The sequence below is a fragment of the Notothenia rossii genome (assembly GCF_949606895.1).
Source record: "Notothenia rossii genome assembly, chromosome: 2".
Classification (NCBI taxonomy): Eukaryota; Metazoa; Chordata; class Actinopteri; order Perciformes; family Nototheniidae; genus Notothenia; species Notothenia rossii.
In genome coordinates, this window is record NC_136904.1 from 6,046,275 (window position 1) to 6,058,246 (window position 11,972).

General features: G+C 37.8%; 1 protein-coding gene across 1 annotated transcript in view; it reads right to left on the reverse strand.

Annotated features, from left to right (window-relative positions):
* The window catches only part of pnoca (prepronociceptin a), an 18,006-nt gene extending 6,864 nt beyond the window's left edge, over nucleotides 1-11,142 (reverse strand). The window contains exon 1 of the mRNA XM_079664346.1: nucleotides 10,977-11,142. The gene's annotated coding sequence lies outside the window, so the exon portion shown is untranslated. The remainder of the gene's footprint in view (nucleotides 1-10,976) is intronic.
* Nucleotides 11,143-11,972: the final 830 nt, after the last annotated feature.

Genomic DNA, 11,972 nt, shown 5'->3' on the forward strand with positions numbered 1-11,972 from the left:
CACACACACCTCTACACTGATGTTTTAACAGTAGTTGGTCGTTATCTGCTTAACAGACGTGGCTGAAATTAAAACTAATTGGTCTTAAATAAAATACTTCATCATAATGCCTTGGAACTATTTAATTTATTCAGAGTAATTAAAAACTGATAAAACGTAATTGCACTACAGTTCGTCCCAGTATTAAACTACCCAAAGAACGTCCGCTCTGCAAAATTAATCAAAATTAATCAGTCTCCTAGTTTGCAAACAATAAAACTGTGTGTGTGTGTGTGTGTGTGTGTGTGTGTGTGTGTGTGTGTGTGTGTGTGTGTGTGTGTGTGTGTGTGTGTGTGTGTGTGTGTGTGTGTGTGTGTGTGTGTATGTGTGTGTGTGTGTGTGTGTGTGTGTGTGTGTGTGTGTGTGTGTGTGTGTGTGTGTGTGTGTGTGTGTGCGTGTGTGCGTGTGTGTGTGTGAGTGTAGCCTACGTCAGGAAGGAGGACGGGTTGACAGTGAAGGACAAAAGAGCAGCGCAGCCATTTTAGATGGAGGACAGTTTAGGCAGATGAGATGGCAGATGGCGGTGGATTTAGACAAACAGCTCGTTTTCAAACCTCCTGTCATTGACTTTGGGCAGACTTCCAAAATTAGCCGCCGTCATTAAGGCTAATGCGTGAAGGAGACTTCACATCTTTATCTGTTACCTGCTGACAGAAGAGTCATAAAAAATAGTTTTCCTTTATTAAGACATGAGTCGGGACAATACACTAAAACCATTGTGTCAGTCCATCTCTACATACTGTACTAGCTTGATTTCATTTAAAACACTTCTGTGTCTCAGTTCAGATACATACACTACGTAAACACTACCATGTCGTCCATTGAGAGCACTTGTGCAGTTTGTTAAATATTAAACCGTGTAGCATTGTCACAAATTGCCCACAGCTGCAGTTCCCTCACAGGAATGACGATGGCCGATGTTTGCTAGCTAGCTTGCAAATGCTATCTTTTGCAGTCTCTCCTCTTATTCTTTCTTAGGACCATGTCTTACGTTGTGAACACTTGCATACAGTAGTGTGTGAAATTTGAGCATACTGGTGTTGTCTCAAATCGCACTGTTGTGACCACCGCTGTTTTCGTTTGAGGTACCAAATCGTTACAAACTGCCTAACAAGCCAATCAAATTGACAGTGGCTTATTTTCCAGTATAGTGTTTTTGTTTCTTAAATAGTCCTGCAATCACTGATGGTTGCGCAATCAGTTAACGTTGCCAAGATGGCGGTCAATGAGTGTGAGAAGTGTTCCACGCACGACTTTTTCACCACTATGAGAGCAGTACCCGGGTACTAATATTGCATTTTTGCCGTACTTTGGATTGGGATGCACTTCTGTACTCAAACAACTAACCAAGTAACCAACTAACCAAGTAACCAAGTAACCAAGTAACCAAGTAACCAAGTATCCAAGTATCCAAGTAACCAAGTAACCAAGTAACCAAGTATCCAAGTAACCAAGTAACCAAGTATCCAAGTAACCAAGTATCCAAGTAACCAAGTAACCAAGTAACCAAGTATCCAAGTAACCAAGTGACCAAGTTGTTTTGATTTGTTATTGCTTAATAATATGGCATAAGGATGTTAATTCCACTAAAGGAGAGACTTGATGTCAAATAGATGGAAAGAATGGCAATGGCATCAGAAATCGGTCAAATCAGTTGGAAAATATTTGCAATATGAAAAATGTAATATCGTGGACTCCTATGATAAAGTCCACACAGGCAATTCTGTAAAGATGACTTATTTTCTCCATAAAAATGCTAGCTTTGTGAATGAACATGTATCATAGGATATGTTTTTTGACAGCTGTCGCTGGAGGTTTAAGCAGAAGTCCATATTGTTCTTGACGCAGACGGCAGGGAACTAGAGTTGAGTAGTATCTACGTCTTTCCTGCTCAAAACGATTAATTTCATTTTCAGATTTCCTATGAAGTACGTGCAGACGTTCACTCAAGTACGCACTTCATACACCGTCGTCTTTATCTGTTTGTCTCTAAAAGGACCTTGAAAAGCTCTGCTAAATGGACTGATCTGTTCTGAGGTCTGCTATTGACGTCTACCAGGTTCTCTCTCTTGAGGGTCTTTAAACCCAATTACTCTGCTTTTAATGATCTGATTAACTACAAATATACCAGTTAATTAAGTCATTAACGTCAGCACTGCGGCGATGCTGATGGACGTATTGCAGTGCAAAAGTTAAACTATATTTTATATTAAAAATCCACTGAATATCTTAGTATCCAGGCTCAACCGGTAATACTAAGACAACTAATTAATACAATATAATGAAGTGGAAACATCAGCACATGTGTAGCTTTGCATGGTTGATAAAGGACTAAACCTCATGATTTAAAAGCATACTCAGCCATGTGTAAATGCTGTTAAAATACAGAAATGTTCAACAAATCAACTCTATCCACCATTATTGTATTTGTCTTGCCATTTTCTTATCAAGAACAGGAAGTACGAAATAAATGAGTCCAAGCCCCGAAGAGCGACTTAAAGCCGGATTATTCACGGCTGGTTGAACGGAGGAGCATCTGTCCTGCGGCTCAATCTGCAGATTATTACGTTATTTAAATGTAATAACCACCATGTACTTTTTATTCATGTACTTTTTATTCATGTATTTTTTCTTTTAGTGTTTCTTTTATTATCTTTTCTTTTTAATGACTGTTTTGAAATGCCTTTGTCTGAATGTCTTTCATTTTTGTAAAGCACCTTGAATTGCCTTGTGTTGAAAGGTGCTCTATACATAAACTTGCCTTGCCTTGCCATATTGTCACATTCATGGCGGTACGCCATGTCTTGTCTTAACTTTGTGAGTGCTTTTTATATAATAGTGTCCTGGCATTTTGATTTAATGTTATTCTTGTGCAAGAACAGCATAACACATGAACTATTCTGTGGTTTGGTGTTCAGGTTGTTCAGGTTAAATGTCATTTAAAAGTCAAATGTTGTTCAGTCTATATCAAAATGCAAATGGTGCATCCCTTTATTGACTTGTCATATATAAAGAGACCATGAAGCATCTAAAATGATGTTTGCTAAACTCTTAAAACTCTATCTTAAAGAAGAGGAAACCTGCATATTGATAAAAATTAAACATTGAATAATTAAGCGCTGACGGTGATGATGTCTTTGTCAGTTGATGAGTCACTTTGACAGGTAATTAGTTGTTGTTTATTCTTCTGCCTGCAGCCCCGATGGCAGTGAACTGACTTTGATTGACAGCTTGTCTCGGGCCCACTCAGAATACATTGCTCTCTTTGTTTTAATAATGATAGCTATCCGGCAAAATGACGGGGTGGTCATTTACGTGACACATTTCAGGACAGAAGATCTATATTACCAATCAGGTTGATTGAAAATATCTAATCTGTATAGTTATGGTGAGTCACTACTCTCTACCTACTAGTTTGCCTGTCATTACCTCTACCTCTGTACTCAGGCACTTCCTCTCCCCCTTCCTCCACCTACACTTTCTTACCCTTTGTATTTTAAACACGTACTAAATTAGACATCTTGTCTTTAATGATAGAGCTGTGCAGTGATTAGATAAAGATAAGATAAGGTACTCTATTGATCCAAAATTGGGAAATGTTTGTTTGTTGCAGCAGCATACAAAACAACAAAACAGAACAAGGCATTGCACATAAGTAGAAATTAAAGATTAGAAATAAAAAATACTAGAATTTGAACATCTCAAAATAGAATTAAAGCAGCATTAAAAAGAAGAACATATTCAGTAGACCGTGAAGATAGAATAATCTATAAACTCTGATGATGTGTTTTTGTGTTCAGCCTCTCCCTTGATCGTCTAAAAGCCAATGAGATGTTTTCATTGGATTTTGGAGATACACATTCAGACTCCCCTATCCCGCCATACTTAAAGTGGACCTATCACGCTATATTTGAATAATATAGTGTAGGACCATACCTATATAAGGCATATTTATACTTTTTATTTTTCAAAATACCAAACAGATCATGCATTTTAGCCATTCCTCATTTCGCTCAATTTAACACTGCCTTTCATTCAGTGAGAACAGCACCATCTGGTGGCCTGAAATATGTACTACAGCGTCTCCAGCGGTTTCGAACGGAAATGCCCGTGGCTGTCTCCTCCTGATTGGTGGAGTTCGCCCAATAGCCTTAGCGCAACTTCTGTGATGTCACAGAAGTGTTCAAATCTGGATCAGTCTGTATCAGATCCGTTGCAGCCCCTTTTTAAGAGATTTGGGTATGGAGGAAAATAGAGAGGGTTGTGTTTTCTGACTCTTGGTGAGTTCCCTGGAACACCGGGGACACATGTTCATGTAGAAAAGATGTACAAAAGTGCATTTTGCATGATAGGTCACCTTTAAGATTTAAGTAAGTCATTTCCACCTCACATTTTCTGAATCCAAAAATATTCTTGGGACTGGGTGGGACGCTTTGGCCGTGAGTTGATCAGAATCAGTAGATTTATTGTCAGAAAAGAACCAAAAACCTCTAATAGTACAACAGCACTTCCAATACTATTAGTAAAAGAGATTATTTATTGTGTTCCTGCTCCTTTGTCTCAGAGATCCTATTAGTTCACAGATGGGTCCGCAGACAGAGTGGGCGTTTTGACAGCAGCCAAACCTTTAGCTTTGACGAGATGTCACTCAGACTGTGGCTGCAGCCATTAAAGGCAGACACGCTCAGCTAAATCAATTTCCCTTCTCAATACACCTAATCATTTCAAGGTCGATTAATGGACTGGAGGTGGGCTCACACACACTTACACAGGGGTCACGCCAACAACACATCTCATATTGATCTCTTTATTTATGTTTTCAGATGAGGTGTAAACCTGTATTGCTTTTCTATCACACCTAGATATGAGATGTATTATTGTATAGTTTTCCCCCCTTTGTACATCTGTATTATGATTTATTACCACTCTTACTCACTTCAAATGACTTTATCGAACACAGGTGCAACTAACGATAATACAAATGGCTGCATTCCCCTCAGGTGTGGCTTAAAATAGAAATAGGAGAGGTAATAAATACATCGTACTGTAGTAGTAAATTGTGACGTAGATCATTATTAATGTTCTCACTGTCCGGTTCGTTTCCAAAGCCACGACTTTAGGCCCCCACTGTACGTTATAAATCAAAAATATTGGCTCCAGAAGACTGTTCTTGCCTTTGGCGTTGGTCGATAAATACTAATAATAATAATAGATGTATTTTGTAAGCGCTTTAAGGTGCTCAAGTCGCTTTACAGACATAGTGAAAAGAAAAGAACAACAATAGTTAGAGTTAAAGTCAAATTTAAATCAAACAATACAACAGCAATCATACGTTAAAAGCCAGATTTTGAAGATTAGTTTGAAAGCTATGAAGCAGGTAGGAGTTCGTTTGCCCCCATTCATTCCTATGGGGATTTGTCAATGGCGAATGAAGCGGAAATGGGATAACTGGAAAACATTTGCACTTATGTGTTCTCTAAGACCCACCTCCAATCAGCAGCTGTCTGGCTCAGTTCAATACATCGAGCGCATTATACAACTTTTAGACTCTGAGAATATAAATAAGGGCTGTTCAAGTATTCATACTGTCAAGTTGATCGACATCATCCCCTGATTTACAGACCTTTAAAGTATGGCCAAAAAATGCTTAATTTTGAGGCCTGGGATCAAAATGTCAGACTTCAAGATGCCAACTCTCTCATCTCACAGATACACTGAAAGAGGTTGTCAGTCTTTCTGGCGTACTTTTATTCAGCATTATGCAATGAGAGAAACTGGACGACTGTCTGTTACTCTGACTTCTGGTTTTGTTGCACATTATTTCCAGATTTTGCTTTACACTTCTTCAGCTTTGTCATATCACCACTCCTGCTATAGATAAGTGTCCTCGTCTTCTCTTCCTTCTTTTTGCCGATCGATAATAACAGCTGCTCTAGCATCTCCATTTCTAACATGTAAGATTGATTATTTCTGATAATGCAGATGTAATCCCTTGATAACATTCGAAACAGGAGCCAGAGGAGAGGTTAATGTAATCGACAACAAGCAAAATAATGTTGTACATCTTTGCTTCCACAACTGTCTGTAACTGTCTAACGAGAGTCCTTTGATACGGACACAAGCAGGGAGAAAGGATCTGTGAAATCCTCCCGGGACAAAAGGGCCCCGCTGTGTGAGGAACATTATATCCAGGATTAACTCCACTTCACGTTTGGAGCCGATTCAGTGCAGCCACCACAACCTGAACAATGCTGCGTGACCTCTGATCCAACATGTTCCTCTGCGGCCTTCAAATGGTTTCAAGTGTATTGAGAAGATCAGCTTATTATGTGTTACTGGGGAGAAGAGACACGTGGCTGAAGCTCAGTAAAGCTCTCCTTTGTAATGCTATGTTGCTATTTTACGTATCTATCTATCTATCTATCTATCCATCTATCTATCTATCTATCTATCTATCCATCTATCTATCCATCTATCTATCCATCCATCTATCTATCTATCTATCTATCCATCTCTCTCTCTATCTATCTATCTATCTATTTATCCATCTATCTATCCATCCATCTCTCTCTCTATCTATCTATCTATCTATCTATCCATCTGTCTATCTATCTATCTATCTATCCATCTCTCTCTCTATCTATCTATCTATCTATTTATCCATCTATCTATCCATCCATCTATCTATCTATCTATCTATCTATCTATCTATCTATCTATCTATCTATCTATCTATCTATCTATCTATCTATCTATCTATCTATCTATCTATCTATCTATCCATCTCTCTCTCTATCTATATATCTATCTCTCTATCTATCTATCTATCTATAGATATATCTAGTACATCTACTCGACTACAATTTGGAAGCAAATATTCTACATTTTTTTCACTACGTTTATCGGACAGGATTATAAACGATGAAAATATTTGCAGCGTTTCGTTTGTTCATGCTTTTAGTAAACACATGTTTCATCAAGTTGGTGAATGTTCTCTAAAACATTCATTAATATATACATATGATATATTACATTATACAATATAATATTATTTTATTGTACCGTACGTTTCATTATCAATATTAATACGCTATATCTATTAAACGAAGACTAATATTAATGATATTTATACAAAAATGTATATGCCATCTTTCATCTTTCAGCTAAATAAATGACTAAATAAATAAACAAATAATTAAAGGAGGGCAATCAAATTGTATTCTTCTTTCTGTGTATATGTATGCACCACTTATACCAAAGTAAATTCCTCGTATGTGTAAACGTACTTAATAAAACTGATTCTGATTCTGAAATACAAACAAAGATATATTAATCAATAAAAGTGTACAAAATAACGGATTCAACCAGTAAAAGATACAATAATTAAGAGTATTTCCTTTAAAACTATGTGTAAGATATATGCTCAGATACCTTCAGGCCAGTGCCTAAAGATAATCCAGTAATGAAGTGAGATGAGAGAGCGTGACCCTGATAAATCAAGGTGCACTCAACCACATGACCTCCTATTACTCAGTCTTAAAGCCCGGTGTAAACACACAGAAGCTTCTGATCCTCCTTTCATTCATGAAACCAGCGGAGCGTGGCAGTAAATCAGGCCTAACGAGTAATGAGTAATCCGGACGAACTGTTTACGACCTTTTCCTCTCGACCAAACAAACGTGTGCAGTCCTCAGACGGAGCGATACAAATTCAGATATCTCTGCAGTGTGTGTTTTGTATTTATTTAAACAAGGACCATGCAAGCATACAAATACATTTATCTCAGGAAAGAGAAGAAACGTTATTTCGATCTCTCTGTCAAACACACAGAACAATTGACAATAAAGTTGACTTTGACTTTTGACTTTGATGTTTTATGCCAGATTTGAGCTAATAGCTGTGTTACCGCTGCTGCCTTCCTGGTCGTCTGAGTGTTTTCAGCTGTGTGTGTTCTATGTAAATGAGCTGTGCGGTTGCCCTCCCGGCATTGGCTCCCATCTCCTGGTCCGCCCCTGAAGATTGCGATTGGAGCACGCCGGGCCCGACGCACTCCAATCGCAGCGCACAGCCGGCGCACACCTGCTCGAGATTATTACAAAGCTTGGGGACAATCATCATTCTGGAGGCTCTGTAGGTGGACAGATGCCTCTCGCTACTTGCTCTTTGTTCTGGGGTTAAAACTTGTGTGATTAGTAGTGTCTAGAGTAGGTTAGTTAGTGTTTAGAGTATAGTTAGGATTTGTGACTGTTGCCTTTAGTTTAGCTGTGTTTTTGTATAGATTCTTTGTGTTAGTTGTACCACTTTTAGAGTGAGGTTTTGTTTCGTTCTTTATTTAGTTAGTATGTATTTTCCCTGTATGTCTTTAGACTCCTTTTTTAGAGTCCTCCTTTAGTTGGTTATTTGTCAACCTGTGCCCTTTTGGCTCTTTTGTTTGTTTCAGGCTGTTTGCCTGCCATTTTGTTTACAGCTGTTTTAAATAAACGCTTATAATTAATACCAATTACATACTGGTGTGTGTTGCATTCCTCTTCCCCTAGTTGGGACGTAACATACACATTTCTATCTGCAGTCCTTAGGCAGCTACATATCAATCAATAAATACTAAAAGCATTGCATAATCTCTATCAAACAATAGAATATTACATAGTACAGTTAAAATATAATATTACAATGCAATTACAATTGAAACACTCTGATTACACTGTAATTATTGTTGGCATTACTGGTTGCTTAATGTCATTTTTTTTGCACCATAAAAGCAGAATGTTCTTCCGCCAATCTTTTCCTATGTGAAGCCTCTTTCTACTTTTAACTCACTTAACATGCGGTGATTATCTGTGGGGAAGTTTAGCACAACAGCCCATGTGCTCAATAAGACGTGTTGCATTGATGCTATTTACCACATGGTGTTTGCTTTAGCATCAATGCAACACGTGTGGGTGCAAACCACAAAGCCATAACACTCAAATAGAAATAGGGAAAGCTTGGCGTATCAGCTGCCCATGGTTACTTTATTAAATCAAACACTTATATATCTTAAACTGCACTGCAACCTTTCTTCTTGTATTTTACTTTTCATTTTTTTTCTATGTCAGTCTACCTGTTATTATAATTTGGGTTATTTTATTTGGCTTTGACTGATATGATCTAAATGCTTTAAATGTTTTTTGTAAAGCACTTTGAACTGTAATGTGTTATAATGTTCTATTTGTTTATATATCAAATGGCCTTGCATAGTATGGTCAAGGTCTTAGGTCATATAAAAGACACATTTTAGGAATATTTGTCCAGAACTAAATCAGTAAAAGTTGGTTTTGTAAAGACCAGTTCATATCTAACTACAACCACTCCTAAATTAAACTAATTAAACTACATACAGCAGAAATCCTGTTTGCATTTCCTATAAAGCGCCTTTTAGCAATGTGAAAAGCCTATTTGTTTTTATTATTACTATTGTTTGTATAAATTAATTTGCTTTTATTGTTGTAGCCAACTTTCTTGTATATCTTTCAATAATAAAAGTTTTGCAAGCAACTAGCATTGGCGTAAATGCTAAACTGGTGCATTTACGTCAATGTCGTCCGGGGCTCAAAATACCTCATCAGCCGAGCCTCGTGATTGGTTTAAAGGTCTTTCCTCACATTGACGTAACCCTTTAACGTGTGAGTCTCTGCAGTGCATGACATGTGACGAGATCCCCCTGCATATCGATCCCATTCACGTCGAAAGGGAAGAAATGTTCTTAAGCATGATAGTGTCGGACTGCATGAATGAAAAGCTTTTAGGTCTGTCCAATAGATAAAGATGGTCGTCACAAGCGCTCGGCCGCAGAAAGATCAAAGGTCAGAAGGTCACTGCGTCATGACAAAAGATGCAACAGTGAAACGTAGAGCAGGCGTTACGATACGTAGACAAGTGACGCGGACACATACTAATAAAGAAAGACTCTAATGGGTTCAGTTTGTCTTCAATTAGGCCTTTTGTAAAAATACAAAGGATTCTGTTTCAAAGGTCAAAGACGCACCTTAACACTAGCCCCTTTGAACAGGTGACGCACACAAAGACCGATGGGAAAACCAAATGCTCTCTTTCAGTAACAGTCTGTAACTTCTCCCTTATGTGCAATTTAATTTTTGCATTGCATTTATTCATTGGGCTCTCCCAACTATAATCTAAAACTGCTTCAGTAACAAAACATGTTGCATCTAAAGAGGGAAAGAGATTTGAAAAGATATCACCACTTTCTGAAGAGGTCAGGAGGTTTTTACTTTTGACTGTTTTACTAAACAAGTTGAATAAGTTGAATTTTGATTTAAGTTGAAATGTAATTTACATTTGGATTGATGTCTTATATTGGTCAACAAAAGACGCATCAAAGGTATTTAAAATGATATCCTTACTTCCCTAAGACAATGTCTCTAAAAAAATTAAATAAAAAATTAAATAAAAAAATGCAATGTCTCCAATTTGACTTTTTGTAAGATGAAAAAACGTCTTTACCTCTAAGACTTATATGCAAAACATATTGGATTGTTGTCATCTATTGGGCTCCCTAAGTCTGCCACCATACCAACTGTAGACACAACTACGGAGGTAAAACGATTTAAAATTATACCCGTCAATTTGTCCTGAGTGTGTCCCCAAGTTGACTTTTTGTGCCAAAAGTATTTCGTTGTGCAAATGATATGCAAAACACATTTAAATGGAAGTCATTTATTGGACTCTCTTAATCTTCTACATTTAGACGTAAGAAACAACCAAGAAGTCAAAAGGGTTTAAAATGATATCTTTACTTTCCGGACAAGGTGTCGTCAATTAGACTCTTTTTTACTTGAGGTTAAAGTTACTGTTAAGGATTCTTAAAAACGAATATGACTTCCATGCAAAACACAAAATAATGTAAATCAGAGGTCAGAGGTCAAGGCATGTCTTCCTACCTGTGTGAGGGGGGGGGGGGCGTGCCTTCAGGGTCCCTCGGTGCAGGTAGATGTTGGTCAGCGTTTACTTCCCTCGGTCTCTGCAGGTTTTTCTGGCTACGTGGAGTCTGCAGACAGCTGCTCTTATAGAGACCCACCCCCCCTTCAACCTCCTCCTCTCATCCTCTCTCTTTCTAAAACTCCCTCCTTCATCACTGAGAGGAGGAAGAGGAGGGGGAGGAGGAAGATGGAGGAAGAGCAGGATGTGAGGCAGGAGGAAAGATTGGAGTTAGGATAGAGAAAGTAAATGGTGAGAAGGAAGGAGGAGAAAAGAGTGAGAGAAAGGGTGATGAAGAAAAATGAAGATGGAAGATGGAGGAGAGGAAAGGGAACAAAAGGAAGTCATTTATCTCTCTTCATTTGTTTTGCTTTTTTTATCTGTATTTTGCCAAATTAAATGGTCACAAGGCAGAACATAATGGGATACAGTTAAAACAAGAGTATGTTAATGAAAAATAGCTAAATAACTTTCAACATATCATAAAAAAGAAGAAAAAAAAGACAATTCTTAAATAATTAATTCACCTTCTGCTTTGCCGGCTCCAGTCCGCATTTCCATATAATGTCTTCCATTTAAAGCGTAATGGATATAATGGGGTGGCCATCTTTATCAACCTTAACTTGCCACAGAAACTGTTTTTGAGCTTTTTAATGAATGGTTGCTAAGTTATAGCCATCATGCAAGAATCTAACTATTTTGATTACTAATATTTGTATTTAACCTTTATTTAACCAGATGAAAACATTGAGTCAAAATCTCCTTTACAATGCTGACCTTGCCAAGAAGGCAGCAACGTTACACGTTCTTACACATAACAGACATATCAAATACAGAGCACACAACTAAGTAAACAAAAAGACAGCAAGTTACACTACATATTACTGCAAGAGCAGCTGGTGGTAAGGACCTCAGACAACTTCAATTTAAAACAGGTTATAGGGACAGGTGCCATCAGT